Source organism: Aphelocoma coerulescens, chromosome 5 (assembly GCF_041296385.1).
Source record: "Aphelocoma coerulescens isolate FSJ_1873_10779 chromosome 5, UR_Acoe_1.0, whole genome shotgun sequence".
In the NCBI taxonomy this organism is placed as follows: Eukaryota; Metazoa; Chordata; class Aves; order Passeriformes; family Corvidae; genus Aphelocoma; species Aphelocoma coerulescens.
The window spans coordinates 61,877,378-61,893,167 of record NC_091019.1 but is presented as its reverse complement, the minus strand read 5'-3'; the positions used below and the strand labels follow the sequence as shown (position 1 = coordinate 61,893,167).

General features: G+C 45.1%; 1 protein-coding gene across 1 annotated transcript in view; it reads left to right on the top strand.

Annotated features, from left to right (window-relative positions):
• The window catches only part of SYT16 (synaptotagmin 16), a 93,301-nt gene that overhangs the window by 7,365 nt on the left and 70,146 nt on the right, over positions 1-15,790 (top strand). Inside the window, exon 3 of the transcript XR_011151505.1 lies at positions 2,333-2,999. The gene's annotated coding sequence lies outside the window, so the exon portion shown is untranslated. Of the gene's footprint in view, positions 1-2,332 lie in introns of the transcript that reaches the window.

Below are 15,790 nucleotides of genomic sequence, written 5' to 3'. Positions count from 1 at the left end.
GTGCAGTTTGATGTGGGCAGTGACAAACCAAACCAAACAGGTCCTGTTCTCATTTCATCCCCTTTTTGTGGGCAAAATTGTGTCTTTCAAGACAGCAATCCAGATATCATCTCTTGGGGCAGTATGTGGGGGGTGAAGCAGGAGGTCTGGAATGATGTGTGGAAGATGCTCTGCCAATCCCAGAGGAGAAGGATGAGGTGTACCAGTCCACCTCCTGCTACAAGGGCCATGCAAATGTGTCTGTGTGGCTGTTAGGATGTGATATTGACAGAGGTATTTGCTGTAGTTTGATGTGTTAGGGTTAAGGTATGTTTTAACCTCTCCTTGCTGGATTATGAATGGAAAACATTATTACAGTCAGCTGCTTGAAGGTGGGTATGTAGGTATGCTAGTGAGCTGTGTTGGAGGATCTTTCATTATGAATCTGAGAGAAAGGAGCTAAAACTAATTTAAAATCAAAGCAAAACACTCACAGGAGCAATATCCATCTTTCTCTAGCACTGCACAGAGTTTGGATGCAGCAGGTCTGAGTGCAGCAATTTTCCATCTTGACAGGGCCAGGTAGATTCTTCGTTCTGGGATCCGAGTTGCAGGAGTAGTTGTGGCTTTGAGGAAAGGAGCAAGTCATTAAAAATAAAATATTTATTTTTCTCTTTGTTAGCGTATTTATTTCTATAGGAGATAGAGATGCTGATATTGAAAGTCCTTCCTAAAATGCAATACTGTATTTCACAAAAGTGCCTTCCTAAATAGAGGCAGGGACAGGTGAAATATTGTCCAAAATACGCTGACAACCACCTGAAGAGTTTGAGTCTGAATTCTTGTCTTAATTACTGGCTGTGCCTCATATCTGGTAGACAGCACTCCCCTCTGTGGCGTCTTTAGAGCCAATTCTGTAAGAATTTTTGCCTAGATGCTGGAATGAGAAAGTGAGAGAGGCTCTAGAGGGCAGTGCAGCATCCCTGTGATGGGAGTGCCTCCAGGATTCGCTCGTAGGAATCTTACTCTGCAGGATGATTGCTTAAAATAGATAAAAATAAAACCGAATTAAGCAGAAGTTTTTGTTATTTCACAGAAAATTTTGATAGATGAATTTTTTTTTGTACCAAGAAGGCTTGGCCCTCTTTTTAGAGGATCTTTGAACATTAGACTGGCTGTACTAATTTTGAAAAGCTTTTAATCTCTTGAAAAAAAAGAAAGTACAATATTTGTGTACGATTTAAAGAAACAAACAAACCAAAGCTCATCCCTCCTGTGCTTCTAGCAGAGTCCACAAAAGAATTGTTTGTTTTTACACTGTTTTTCCCCTTCTCCAGCACAACCTTATAACGCAACACATCCTTTGACTGGAGATGCTCCTGTTTTCCTTGCACAGAGGTAAATCAATAAATCATTGTGTCAGCAGAGCAGCAGAGCACAGCTTGAAGCAAAATTTCCCTGTGCTGGAAGGTTTTGAATTCACTTCAGGTGGGAGCTCAGATGTGCCACACACACCTGCCTACTGATAATGTTCCAAGGCTGCATCCAGAGTGGCAGGGTGGTGATTCAGGGTGTCAACCTGCTCTTCAGGATGTCAAGCCACAACCTGGAGGCTGCTCCTGCTGTCAGAAGGGGTCGGTAGCTCCTTGCTACCCCATAAACAGCTTATGTATGGCTGGCTGATTATTTAGTGAGCATTTGGCGTGGATTTTTGCTCTGTGTGGGAGTTCAGGTCTCCAGTCTGTGTGGACTGTGCTGCTCATGTGGACAGGGGGTCGTTCAGTGCTGGACATGGAGGAACCAGTGCTGAAATCCAGCAGAGAGGTGCTTGAGCCAGGACTGCGCTCTGACCCCTCTGTAAGGCAGCACATGATGGATTTCTATTCGCTTTCATGGTAGCAATACTTCTTCCAAATTAAAATTGACTGCCTTTCACAGCAGGAGAGGGGAGATGATCCCAAGCAGTTGCTCTGGCTGAATGAAAAAGATCTGTATGTGGGCTCAGCATTAGATAACTGATGCTTTTGAAATACATATTTGTTTGTTTTCTAAATAGAGTACATCTTGTTCACCTGTGCAAATTAGAGACGATGAGAGGAAAGGAAGGGCTGTGGATAACAGAGAGGGGACTTTACATAACTGAGGTGAAAAATAAAATGCTCTCATTTCAATCAGAGGGAAGGAAAATTGCTTATATATACTTCCAGAATAATACATTAAAAAAAGAAAAAATACACAGTGTTTCCTCTCTCCCTTCTATCTGCTTTATTTTCTTTAGTTCTGCCTTTAAAGAGAAGGTACATGAGACCTACAAATGCCACAGTTCTACCATAACTTTTTTCTCTTTTTGCAGCAGTACCTATCCAGGTTCTCTCCAGCTTTTGGAAGAGCTGCTACTGGTGGTGTTTGTCCAGGTGAATTGAACAAGCTGCCTGTCAGACCACCCTGGTTTTCAGACACCAAAATGTAGCATTGTCAAGTAGGAGACCTATTGGTAACAGATTTTTTGAACCAGATTGGCTGCTGCCTGATGAATGCTGCATAGGTATTATTGTAGTAGGGATTACTGCTAGTTTATGTTTGTACCAATTAATTTCCCTCTGTGTTTCCTAATTAAATAAGGTATGACTGTAAAGCAGATCAACAGAATGATGCCAAATTCCTGTCTACACACTCTCCTTCTGAATGAAGCTTGTTATTTCCTCTATGGTTTAAAACTGAGCCATGTGTGCTGTCTTCATTTAGATTAAAGAGTATGAAATCAGCTTAATTTCATACAGTTATTATTTAAGACTGCTTTGATTTTTGGAGAAGAGAGATAGCCAACGGGCTTAATGCCATTGAATTGATATGCTGCAAGTTCTTGTCATTAGCATTTCTTTTGTGCTCTTTTGTATTTCTTTAAAATAAGGGCCATCTTTTCTGCTTCGTGTCCTCACACCATTCCTTTGACTGCCTGATGCTCCAGGTGTTCAGAATTGGATGAATAACAGGGAGGAGGGATTTTATTTTTCCTAAAATTTGAGGGTCACAATATGGTTGTCAGCCTTTAAACACAGTGGTGGTTTTTTACCGCCCTTTTTTCCCCCTGAGTGATTTGGCCTCCTGTTAATGGGAGTGATCTGCAGTGAACTTGGCTGAATTCTGCCTGTTTTAACAGCAAGAGATAAAAACCCCAACACTCGCTAAGGAAAAGTCCAGAAACTTGAGATAGATTCAGTATAAGCAGTGCCTGGGCACACAGAAAGTTAATTGTTCTACTAATGAGAGATAGTTCTGCCTCACTCAGCTGGGTCAGTTGGGAACTCAGAGAATCAAACATGATGACTCTAGGCCCTAAGGCTTCTGCTGGTGTCACTGCTTTTGTAATTCTTGCTCTTGCAAGAAGGGAGAAGGATTTGGAGGGTAATATTCCCTCTCTATATATTTATATACTCTCATTAAAATTGTGCTCATGACTTACAGGCTGGGTCAGACGTAACCATCACAGCTCCCCAACTTCACTGGTGTTACTTTCTACACTGGAAGATCTTACCAAGGTTTTAAAATGAAGTGCAGTTCACTTGAGCAAGTTGTGAGGGCTGTTCCTCACCTGCTGGAGCTACAGGCATGTGCCAACTTTAGAGAAAATCTGAGCAAGCGCCTGAAATGGAAAGGCAAAGTTGGCAGCAGTGCTAGGGAAGGTACAGCACTCTCCTGCATGGTCTTGTTCAACACACTTATTCCTCAAATAATGCTGGCTGTTTTAGTGCTGAGACAAACACTTTCCTGTCTAACTTGTGAGAAAGAAAGCACCAAGTCGTGTGGCAGCAGGGCACATCCACGTGTCAGTCACAGCGTGGCAGGAGAGCTCCTTTCCATCGCTGAGCAGGTGACAAGGGAGAGAAAGTGATGTGAGGCTGGGAAGACAGCACCTCCTGGGAGGCCCTTTGGTGCTGGGTCCTTTCCCAGGGAGCACAGACTCGTCGGTGCTCTGCTGGGATGGTGTGAATTGCTGCTGCTACAAGTAGAAAGTGCAAGACAGGGACTGGTGGGCGTCACGAACGCAAATCGCGCCGAGACTTGACAAGGCTGCTGCAGTTTTGCCAAGATAAAAGGGCTGGTTCCTGGCTCATCCCCTGAACCTGTCTGCCAGGGCCATGGAGTATGGGAGCCACAAGGGATGGTGGAGTGGTCTAGGCAATTTGCAAGTGCTTTAACATGTGCCTGCCCTGGAGTTTAATGCAGTCATTGCTAGCCTGGTGTGTGAGTGGGAAGAGACAGAAGGACCTGCCTGGCACACTGGCAGAAGGTGGATGTAGGAGCCATCCTTGAAGCACTGGCAAACACAGAGAGATAATGAAGATTTCCAGTCTGTCCCTGGGGCTGTGGAGGGAAGGGTGACTGCAGTCAGGAGTAGATCTGTCTGGTCAGCACCTCATCTCTGAGAGCAAGCAGTGCCTGGTAGGAGCACAGGAGTGGGGCTGACATGAGAGCTGCTTCTCCTTTCGTGATTTCACCCAGCTTTCACAGTCTGCAGCTCAGGCACTCCCCAGCCAGGGATGGGCATCTCTGCTTCGAGCTCCTGCCACCCTGTTCCACCAGGATGCAGGGATGCAAACTTCAGGCAGGCAAGGTCACACTGCTTTCCTGTAAATGGCAGGCATGTGCAAAGTGTAATGGGTAATTCCATGATGTCAATGACCAAAAGCAAACGTCTCGCAGGGTGTAATTGGTTTCTCTATAGTGTCAAGTGCTTTTATGTGTTCAGCATAAATATCTTTGCATTGATTGGGAGAAGAAGATAAAAATCAATGATTTACAACACTGAAGTGCTTAGAACATGACATTAAAATGACTCTGGGAGACTTAGCTCATAGGGGACATAGTAAATACTCAAGAGGTACAGGAAATGAAGAGACTCTTCCCAAGTCCTGAAACCAAGTAATAAATTTGATAGATGCTGTGTTTCTCTGCCTAATGGATTTTAATACTGACTTTCTTTTTGCAGAATTACTCTATTTTTTGTTGTTTAGTTATGGTTATTTTTTACTCTTATTTGTTTGGATGTTTAGGACCCCAGGATAAACGGAGGCATTATTATTTTCATGAGGAAACTCTGTAGCTTGAGCAAAATGGGAAACAATTCCTGTTTTGGCTGGCTTTGCACACTAAACACTGGGAGGGTGTCTTGAATTACGAGTGCTGAGGAGCACAGATAATCACAGAAAATAAAGCTGGACAGGACCACAGATCCATCCCTTTGCCCCACATCCATATGAATCGTATCTAACTCACTCCTGACAGGTTTTCTTGCTGCAATTTAAGCACTGTATCTGATAGGTACAGAGATCAGATAATCTCCCTTCTATCCATAGTGATTTTTTATTTCCCCTTTCTTTGTATCTTCTTGTGTCTTGTGTTTTCTACAGACTTTTTTTTTAAAATATTTTTTACTGGGCATTTAAATTGTCCCTTTTATTTACCCCCAGTAAGCTACCAGACATGGGATGCAGTCACAGTAATTTGATTCCTCCTGGTCTAGAAAATAAGACACAGTGGTTTTTGATGGAAGTATTTATATGCTACTTTTGTATTAATCAGGAGAATCCTAACTGTCTTTCATTGCTGGCAGCAACTCATGTGATGAGCTGTTCCCTGGAGAGGATAAATGCTCTGAGCTTCCTAAGGACTTGCAGCCCCTTGTCTGAGACTCTCAACTTGAGTTTGGGCTTTAAAGTCGTAGGAAAATAATGACAAATTAAGGCTGAAGGGTTCCAGATCTGCCTGGTGTGGGAGGCCATGTGATGAAGTATGCAAATGAATTGCTGGTGTGTTCAGCTGGCAGTCAGACGTTGTGTGCTTGCATTTTTGAGAGGGGTACAAAGCAGGGTGTCCCTGAGGTGCTCTGCTGGCACCATGCATCAATATTAGCAAAAGACAGCATAGAGCTTTACTCTGTTCTTGAAATATCTGTATGTAACAAGGGCAGGAAGCCACACGAAGGGAATTGTCAATGATATTTTCAAGAATTTTCACCAAGATTGCGTGCAGCTGCCTGCAGGCACAAGGTAAAGCATCAACTAGATCCAGGGTCACTTTCTTCCTCAAACCTAAAATGAGGAAGGAAAAACTGTTTGCTCAGGACTTTTTGCCTCTTCAGTGCACAGGTCTGGCTTGACTTTGGCTGCCTGCTTTAATTGGTGTTTAATGAAAAAGCTGTAAAACCCCATGGAAGAGCCAATAAATCAGCAATGTATATGGAAAACTGAAAAAGCGTGTGCATTCCCAAAGTGACATGAGAACAACAGGGGATGTGATAACCTGAGATCTTCTGACCTTTGTACTCCCAAATCTCTGTGGGAACTCCTGTTTTTCCACCTGGCTGTTGTCAGAATTGATGATTTCTGTCTCACCATCTCCTCAGCAGAGCGCTGCCTTTGAATCCAGTCCAGCCCAGCTCTGCTCCTCTGCCAGGCAGGCTGCTGTGGGTAGTGCTGACTGTACACTCTATCCAGCACTGCCAGGAAATTGCTGCCCTAGGGTGAGGCCAGGAATACTATTATTGTTAAGTTTTTAAGGAACAAGTCAAGGCTGTTGCTGAACTGAGGGTAGAAACATGCTGTGAACTGAAATAATTAACACTGCTTTGATCAGAGAAGTAGGGATTGCTTTGTCTATGGCTTTATACAGAGTTACAAGAAAAAGTGAAAGGTGTTAATGATACCTCTTCATTAACCCAATCAAACCGGCAAATTAGGTCCATGCCACCAGTGTTGGTGTGCAGCTTCTTCCTGTGCCTTTCCCACTGTTCTTCCTACCTTGTGGTTTGGTAAAGAGTGATGCTGGATCACTGGGTGGAATACATTTATGACAGTTCAAAGCAAGTTTAAGTGATCCAACCATGTGGCTGCCACTGGTGAAGAAAAGTCAGGCAATAGTGACCTTGTGCTGATGAGCATTTGGCATGCCACGTGTTGTCCCAGCCTGCTCTGTCCAGCCACTGCTTGTTTTACACTTGGATTGCCAAACACCAGTCCAGATCATGAATATCTGCCGAGTCCATGTGTTAATTATCATGCCAAGGTGATCCTACAGGACCATAGCAGTGGTGGGCTGTAGATGCCATCTGAAGGCAGCCAAACCCCATGTTCTGTCTACTCCCATCCCAGTCTGGAAAGGTGATGGCTGTGCATGCAGCTGGAGGGTCATACTGGGTGTTAGAGGGGTTGTAGATGTGTGGTGCTCCTGAGGGATGAATACATTCCTTTTTCCCACTCTCCTGGTACAGACCCTTGTCAGGAGCAGTGGTGCAGGCTCTGCAGGCTCCAAGCTGTAGCAGGCTGCTCTGGGAAGGTGCAGGGCCTGCTGATGTTATTGGGGTTGCTGTATGTGCCACAGCTTCCCCTTGGCAAGCCCAAGGGGTTGTGCCACTCTGGCCTGCAGAGCAATTCCTGCCTGATCTGACCAGTGATCTGGCCTGTCACTGCTGCAGCAGCCCCTGGGTGCCACTGGGGAAATGTGCTTTTGGCTCTCTGGAGGGAAGTTAAGACCAGGTACTACTGGTTCCTCCTTTTCTGCCCTGTCAAGGGAGCTGCAAGGCCCATTCCTGGTGAATGCTTTGGCCATTAAATGGAGTGGTGTGTGCATTCCGTTGGCTTATGCGTATTCAATTTAATGGAAAGACTGGAAGAAATTCTTCTTTATCCGATACTCCACTTTTATTCCTGCCTGTCATCATCTGCTGCTCACTCCTTGTGTCTTTCACAAGCCACGGGTGGCCAGACTGGGACAGGCCACAAGCCCCATAGTGCTTTCCCTTCTCCCTCTCCTGCATGCCCTTGTAAGAGCCCTAGAGAGGGAGAATCACTGCGCAGGCACACAGCACTGACTGGGGACATCTGCTCAAGCAGAAGAATAAGCAGAAGTAGTAATTTTTGTGAAGTTGCTGAGATTTGGGAGAATGAGAGTGGCAGATGAGGAGCTTGCCCTCTGTGTCCCACTGGTGGCCGTGTGTGGTGCTCTGTGGTGTTCCTGCCCCAGGCAGAGCAGCCCCAGCAGCAGCAGGCAGCACTCCCTGTGGGCACAGCCCTCCCGGCTGTCTCTGCAGACCTGTCGGGAAAGCGGAGGAGAAAAGCGGAACCGGCGTCTGTCCCGGTTTCCTGCCAGCACCTGCCAAGGGCAGAGGCAGCACAGATGCTGCTGGCTGAGGGCATCTGCCTTGGAATGGCACAGAGATCCTGTGCATGGAGTCAGCATCCTCTGAGCCTGTCTGGAAGGCTTGGCTGGGGGAAATGAGGTTAGCAGAAGCAGAAGTTTCTACAGCTTGCCTACCAAGTGACGGCCCAAGTTGGCCCAGGATGCTGGAAACCACTTTTTAGCCTGGGCACTTCTCCATCTCCATGCAATCTGTGCAGCAACCCTCTACGCTAAAGAGCAGGAATGTGACTTTCCCTGGACCTGTCTTGTAGAAGGTAAAGCACCATATGGAAGCTGATGGCTCAACCTGCCTGCAAAAGGTATCTGAAGAGAGAGAGGAAACACAAGGCCCACATCTTTAAAGATAAAGAGGAGTGTGTGGGTGCCATTTCCTCAGCAACTGAAGCTGTTGCAGTGTCTGATCTGTCTGTAGTTTCAGTCTCGCTTCAACAGCATTTCTGCTAAGGGGGCAGTTGGGAAGAACTTTTGCTCCACTATAAATTCTCCGGGGAGATCAAATATGAGATCAAAATGTGGTTTTTTTCTTGTTTAGTTCATATTTTGTCACATGCTGATTTTTTTCAGATTTGGTATTCTTGGTTTTGTCCATTTTAAACTATGACATTGTATTCCTGATATATCCTTGGTTTTATTTTTTTTAAAAAAAAACATTTTCATCACTCTCTCTCCTTTCCTGCTTAATGGTTTATTGTAATCCCCTCTCCTATCTTGCAGTACCTTAATTTGGGGCTCTTTAGACTCGGCTATCTAATGTAGAAAGTTTTCTGCAGGCAGAAATCCATGGGAAGTATGGACACTTAGGAAAATTGAGTCTCGAGGTGGACAGACAGAAATTAAAGTGCTTTAAAGTGTGGAGAACTTCTGGAAAATGTTTTCTCCCTCCCTACATGTCTTTCTGCGATTTGCAAGATTGTGGAAATTCAATTACGGAAGGTAGCTGTGAACACAGCGAATGTAGGTGGTCACATTTTGTTCCCCTGCAATTCAGAATGACAATCCACATCATTAAAACTCAGTGCATGTGGACTTGATATTAAACAAATTGGATAGCTCTGAGGTTGCTTATTTCTTCCAGGGATACAAGGGTGAAGTGAGCCAAAGCAGTTTGCAGCCCGGCATGTCTCAGCTCAAGGCTGCTAATGATGCATCCTAGAAACACAGAGCATCAGCAAGTCCTTTGTACTTTGCTAATATTTTTCCTGCAGTAACATGAGAGCAATTACAGCTTGGAAGGATGGGAGTTGGAGCCCGGAGAAGATGAAAAAATTCAAAGGGAAAAACAGGATTTCATGAAGTGAAGGCAGGGAGTGTATGTGGGTGGGCGAGGGAGCAAGCATCTGTAAATAGTTGGCACTGACAGCTGCCTTTAAAATATATGGGAATCTGGAAAGAGAGAGGTGGAACAGCTGCAAGTGTGTGTATGGTTTATGGAAAGAGGAGAGCAACGTGCAGCTTGTGAGGGAAGCAGCAAAAGAGCAGAGCTAAGCAGGAATCCATGGAAGGAGTGAGAGAAAGTGGGGCAAAACCAGAGTGAAGTTGGGGAAGAAAGAGATTAATTCCAAGAGATGTTCAGCAACGGGTACAAACTGTAGTGCAGCTGATGGAAGAGTCACTGTCATGCCTGTAACTGCCAGGGGGGGAAATTGCCACTGCCGCCTGCCTGTCGTCCCAGCTTGTCCTCCCTCTCCTGGCTTTATCTTTTGATTTGTCGTAATAAGAAATCAGCCTTCCTTAGAGCGGGTCGTGGGACTGGGCTGAGGGATTAAAGCCAAATCTCCGACCTCTGCGCGTATTGTAATGCTTGTGAGCCATTGACTCATCCTCTTTATTGGCAGGTTGATGGATTTCTAACTAGGTTGTTAGTGGCATCTCAGCGTTGCTGCCTGAGATGTGCCTTTTGTGTTTAAACTCTGACTTAGAGAAACAAGTTCATTTCAGGCTCTTTGTGTTTCTCTCCTCCTCCTTTTCACAGCTTTTACTTCTTTAAATGTAGACTTCTTTTGACAGATCATCTCCATGGTAACTAACAGGACCCGGCTGCCTACAGAAATTGTAGTAATAAAGTGGTTGGTTTTTACACATGATGAAAAGATGATGAAGCACAATGATAGGTGATAAAGACACAGGTAATTGCTCTAGAATAATATTGCTGCCAAGAAGATGACTGAACTCCCACACAGAAGATGAACAGATGGTGTATTTATTGAAATTCATAGGCTGAGGGAAGAAAATGTAATTGATGGCTGTGTAGGTTTTGTTTCAGTTTACTATGTTCTGAGCAGAGCCAGGAGAGCGGCGTGCCGGCAGATGGAGCCCGTATGCAGAGCCACTCTATTTTCTCACTAGAGATCAGAATTCCAATCAGAGCCATAAAGGCAGCAGAACCACTAATTGCTCTGATGCATTTTGCTGGTTTAGATCTGTCATGTAGCCCCGGTTTATTATAGAAAGGGTGTAATTCTTTTGTAAGGGCAGTGATGGTAAATTGCATTACAATACCGGGAACATGGAAGTAGAGCCTGGAAAAATGAATGCTTGCAAAACACGTGCTCAGTAAAAGTTTTCCAAGACCAGGTGTGTGTCTGTGTTAGGAATGGGCAACTGTGGCATGTTTCCTAATCTGATTGCTGGTCTCCTGGTATGACAGGTCTCTTGAGCAGAATCCATGGGAAGGCAAAGCCAGGGAGTTTTCTTTTGTTGCTCTCTCTGTGTTTTCAGGTATAAAATCTGTTTAATATGATGTCAAGGCTTTAGTGAAAATGTTGTCTGCCTGTGTCTGGCAGTGCTGCAGATCTGGTTTGAATCAACACAAGAAAGGTGTTGACCTGTTGGAAGAAGCCCAAAGGAAGCCACGAAGTTGATCACCTCTCCTGTGAAAACAGGATTAGATGGTTGGGTCTGTTCAGGTTGGAGAAGAGAAGGCTCCAGGGAGACCTTTGAAGCCCTTCCAGTACCTAAAGGGGCTCCAAGAGAGCTGGAGAGGGAATTTTCACAAGGGCATGGGTGGCAGGACGAGGGGGAATGGATTTTAAGAGAAGGAGGGCAGGTTTAGAATGGATGTAATTAGGAAATTTTTACTCTGTGTGTGGTGAGGCACTGACCCAGGTTTCCCAGAGCGGTGGTGGACTCCCCATCCCTGGAAGTGCTCAAGACCAGGCTGGGTGAGGCTCTGAGCAACCTAGTCTAGTGAAAGATTCCTTGCCCATGGCAGGGGGATTTGAACAAGATGATCTGTAAGTTCCCTTCCAACTTAACCCAATCCATGATTGTATGACTACATTGCTGCTTTGTGGTGTGGTGCAGTGGTCCCAAATGTGCAGTGCTGTGGCATCCCTTGCTACAGGGCTTGGTGCCTTCAGGTTCCCCAAAAGATTACTTCAGTGCTGCCAGAAAAATATAAATGTCTATGGGAATCAGTTTCTGAAAGGCGTCTCTTTGAGAGGCACAAACCCCCCTACTTAGAGCAAGGAGTGCCAGCTCCGGAGCATAAAGATTTTTCCATGTGGATAACAAATGCTACCTGCTGGGACAAACACCCCTGGGAGGAGCTGGTTGAGCTGAAGTGCTGGTGGCTGTCTTTCCTGCAGCTCCTCTGTGTTCAGCAGCTTCAGCACCCCTGTTGTGCCCCTGCTAACCCCCACAGTTTTGTGATTTACTGGTGAAAATGCCTGGGTGCTGTTTAGTACATCATATGATTCTCTCTTCCTCTGCAGTCTGGTGCTACTTTATTGATTGTATAACTCATTTTCTCATCAAGGTCTGCAATGAAACCACTTCCCACTTGGGTTTACCTCCGGTTGCACCTACTCTCGTGTTGACTACGTTTGTAGCTCTTGCATGCAAGGAGCTTTGAGAAAGTGTATAAATACGAGGAGAAATAGGTTTTTCTTCTTACAATGGTAGTGCCAATGAGAATGAAAATAAATACGTAGGTAGTATGGAAGAAACTCTCTCTCTGGGACACTTTGCCCCAGTGAGGAAGCTAAAAGTTTCGGGTTCATCACTTGACAGTGTTTGTGTCAAATTCACCCTTCCTTTTATTCCTTCCCTTCAGATTGTCAGGGCACCCACATCTTTTGTGGCACCTGAAAAACCTGATTTGCATGCAAATTGCTCCCATTTAGGTTGAAACATTTCTGTCATTCTTCTTTCCAACTTCTTCCCTTTTTCCTGCACAGAAGGAGGGGTGGAAAAAGTTACTTAAGCAATACACCTTCTTCATACAAGATTAAACAGAATTGCTCTGGAAGTGGAAAGATGTGCTTTTTTGAGACCTGTCAGGCAGCCAACAAACAGAGCATTGAGTTTGAGATGCCTGAGAGATGTATTACTGTATAATAAAAGAGAGAATTAGAAAAAGGAAGAGGGTGAATCTGAGGACTGAAAGGAGACTGACCTACTGCTGTATCTGAGCTGTTACTCGAGTGCATGAAGCATGCTTGGAGTCACATTAAGCCAGCCTGGTGACTGTCATTGTGATGACTGGTTCCTAAGGAGCCTCCTGATTTATTTTCAGAGCTGCCCATCCCTGTTGCTAAATCCAGGCCCTGCAGACCTCAGCGGAGTCTGAGGGATCTCAGCAGCCTGGGGGGAGTCCTATGGAGAAGATGGTACAGGACATCCTTCAAAGGATAAGCCTTGCTTGAGATAAAGGGCTGGATTTTTTTTATCCTGAACACAGATTTGTCAGGTGCCTGGTGGCCAGAGTGCTGCCAGCTTCTCTGTCAGCCTGGCTTTGTTTGCAGCCCAGCTGCTGGCCTCTTTTCTTTCCCCCCTCCATTTCCTGCTCTGCCCTTCACCACTAATTGAGTGCTTCAGGGAAAGCTGGTCAAAACATTTTTATTCAAAACTTATTTTGTTGGCAGCCAAGCTTGGCAGCATCAAAGAAAAAGATAAATAAAAAGATATTGTCATTTTTCTGGGAGAAATTCTCATTTAAAAGTTGGAAGCTGAACTGTTATCACCCAGTTGAGGGGGAATACATTGCCAATTGCTTTTTCCTTTTCTAGTTTACCTTCTCACCCCTTTTCCTTCCCTCCCCATTCCCCCTCCCCATCTCTTTTTTCCCTCCTTGGCTGTGTTTCCCTACTTGTGCCAGAAAGGTCAAGGGAATCTAGGCTGACATGAAGACTTTCTCTCCAAGTTGAGTGTTTGTAATTCAAAAAGTAATCAGATGTTTTTCAACCTCCCTTCCTCCAAAATTTAATGGTTATTCTTGGGCTGGTTTCTGCCTCAGATAGAATCACAGAATACCAAGAGCTGGAAGAGACCCACAAGGATCATCAAAGATGGACTCAGGCTTCTGTGGTTTCCATGCCCATCAGTGGGGCAGGGCTGGGCTCGTGCTCTGTGTGCTGGTTCCCAGACCTCTCCAACAGGCAGCAAAGCCCATCCATGAAACTCTCTGCGTCTCCTGAGTGTCCCACTGCTTACATACACGTGGTGGGGGCTGAAAGAAGGATGTTGTTTTGCCAGTGCTGCAGCGATGTTAGCTGGCCAAGAGAACAACCACTTGTAAGAGTTTCTCCTTGGGATGGAGGAGACACCAGGCTGGAGGAGAGGATTCTGCTGTCTTGGGAGATGGAAGCACAGAATGGGTCACGTTGGAAGGGACTTCAGTGGGTCCTCTGGTCCCACCTTCCTGTTCAAGCAGGGTCATCCTAGAGCACACGGCATGGGATTGTATCCAGATGGTTCTGGAATATCTCCAGTGAGGGAGCCTCCACACATTCTCTGGGCAACCTGTTCTAGCACTCAGTCACTGCACAGTAAAGAAGTTCTTCCTCATGCTCAGGTGGAACTTCAGTGCATCAGTTTCTGCCCACTGCCTCTGTCCTGTTGCTCGGCACTGAGAAGAGCCTGACCCATACCCTTGACACCCACCCTAAAAATATTTGAATACAGTCCTCTGTCAGTTTTCTGTTCTTGAGGCTGAACAGGCCCAGCTCCCTCAGCCTTTCCTCATAAGAGAGAAGCTCCAGACCCTTAATCACCCTCATAGCCTCTGCTTGACCCACCCCAGGAGCTCCTTGTCTCTCCTGTACTGAGGAGCCCAGAACTGGCTCTACCCTCCTGGCAGAGGATCCATTACCAGAGAGGTGACCTGTCCCTGTGCTGCTAAGAATAAACTGAGAGCACCTCAGGAAAACCAGCATGAATGAAGATAATGTTCCAGATTAATGCCTCACCCTAGTTTAGGAGTGATCTGGATTATGCAATATCTGTGATAACTGAGTTGCAGGACCAGGGACTGGTACTGACTGATGTGTACACAGCACACCTGTGGTAGTCTGTTAGTTGCTGGGTGATTAGCAGTGGGAATTAGCTTTCAGATACCATTCCTGCTGGGACTGCTGCCCTTGAGCCTAAAGCAAATGATCTGAAAGGTGTATTTGATGGCTAAAGCTACTGGAGAAGGTTATTTTTCCTTTGATTTACTGAGTGAAAGCTGCAAACCAAGCAGCTCATTTTTCATAGTTTGTTAACAGCTTGCAATCTTATGGGTTCAGATTGTTTTAAAATTTAAAAATAATTTAAAAAGTTAAACAAGAAAGAAATCTGTGGTGTAGTGCCAGAAGAGTGGTTGTGCTGTGTCAAAGCAAAGGTCCCTGATGCTGGCTGGTAGCAAGTACGTGGGGGGAATATTTAAGAGCAGAATCTGGCTTTCTGTTCCCAGTTTCTGACAATCAGCAGCATTGGGACTTCCTAACCCAGAGGTTATGTTTGATGGCCTGTGATGAACCCATTTATCCCTTTGGTTTTTGAAACACTTATGCTTCCAGGCCCTGCAACACCTGTAGCAGTGGGTTCCACAGTCTTGTGTTGCATGAAACATTATTTCTGTGCACTGTGATTTGTACCTAATACCTGCTCATTTTGTTGTGTGTGCCCTCTAGTTGTTTTCTAGAAAGGTGTAGTTACAATTCATTCCTTATTGGCCACTAATTACCCCCGTTTTATTGCCCCTCCATCTGCTCTGATCCCATAATTACCTCTTTATTTGACAAAATTAAGTTTTTTCCTTGAGCAGAAGCTCTTGCAGACCCCTCATTACCCAGGTTGCCTGTATCAGCATGGTGCTATTATGTGGTGGTGCTATTAAGTCTTTTAAGTCTTTTAAGAAGTCTTTTAAGACTTCTACACTGTAGTGAAGAAAGGGGAGCGGAATCAATTTGTACTGGCAATACTTTTTGTGGTCTTTCTAGTTTTCATAATATTTCTTCATTTGCCTTGTTCCTGAGCACTGAGCTATTTTCAAGGAACTGTTTGGGCGGTCACTGGGATCCTTTTTCTGGGTGAAGATAGTTCTGAATTATGTCCTTCAGCTTCTCTGCAGGTAACACTAGTGCAAAATCTGACTTTCATGCTCTAGGCTTATCATCATGTGTGCTCCTTGTATACTTTCATCATCAGTAACCCCACCAGCTCTCAGAAAGGCATCCTATTTCTGCAACACTTGAAAAGGAGTTGTAAATAAATTTTTATGCCATTAGAAAGTTGCTGACCACAGTTGTTTTTTGGTCTGCCCTGCTATGATTCCACATTGAGCTTGACAGAAGTTCGCAATCTGTTTTTCTTTTCCTCCTCTGAACATGATGTTCACATTCTGAGG